The 642-nt window shown below is 42.5% G+C and overlaps 1 long non-coding RNA gene across 1 annotated transcript in view; it reads right to left on the reverse strand.

The window, feature by feature from the left end:
* LOC106881867 (uncharacterized) overlaps positions 1-642 on the reverse strand; it is a 4,970-nt gene that overhangs the window by 3,824 nt on the left and 504 nt on the right. The gene's annotated exons all lie outside the window — the stretch shown is intronic.

Here is a 642-nt window from a genome sequence, read left to right on the forward strand (position 1 = left end):
CCCCCCAAACCCATTTAAGACAAAGATCTCACAACCGGGAGAGTCGGGGTATTGCAAATTTCTCTCCCCGCATCCTGATTCTTTTGTCATCACATTCCCTTCTCACCTCTTGAAAATGTCATCAGCTCCAGTGAACCAACACATCATGGAGTAGTGAGGACCGTCTAATTATATGGAATGTAACACAACTTGATTACTACTTGTGCTATAATTAAGTGCTCCCACTACACACTAGGAAGTGGTTGGTGAATGAAAGTTGACACCACAAGTTTGAGAGGGACGTTTGATATTGTTGAGAACTTGATGATCATTTCTAACGATTGTGCTACAATAAAATATACCCAGGACCCTTTATAAAGTGGGTGGGGTTAGAAAGGGTCTACCACCTCAGAAAAGCTGCAATGTTTAAGTGAGATGTTTTCCTCAACCAATGATGGTTGGGAGTAATTCCAGATACAACTGACTTGGACAGTGATGACCCACCCAGTGCATGGGAGCATGGAGAGTAGATGAGAGAGAATGAGGATGACATCATTTATTGCATTGAAACTTGTAACCAGCATCATTTCTGAAAGGAGAGAGAGAGATATCGAGTGAATGAGTGAGGACGATGAGATGACAGACAGGGTGAATATTCCCCTT

This window comes from Octopus bimaculoides, unplaced genomic scaffold (assembly GCF_001194135.2).
Source record: "Octopus bimaculoides isolate UCB-OBI-ISO-001 unplaced genomic scaffold, ASM119413v2 Scaffold_175889, whole genome shotgun sequence".
In the NCBI taxonomy this organism is placed as follows: Eukaryota; Metazoa; Mollusca; class Cephalopoda; order Octopoda; family Octopodidae; genus Octopus; species Octopus bimaculoides.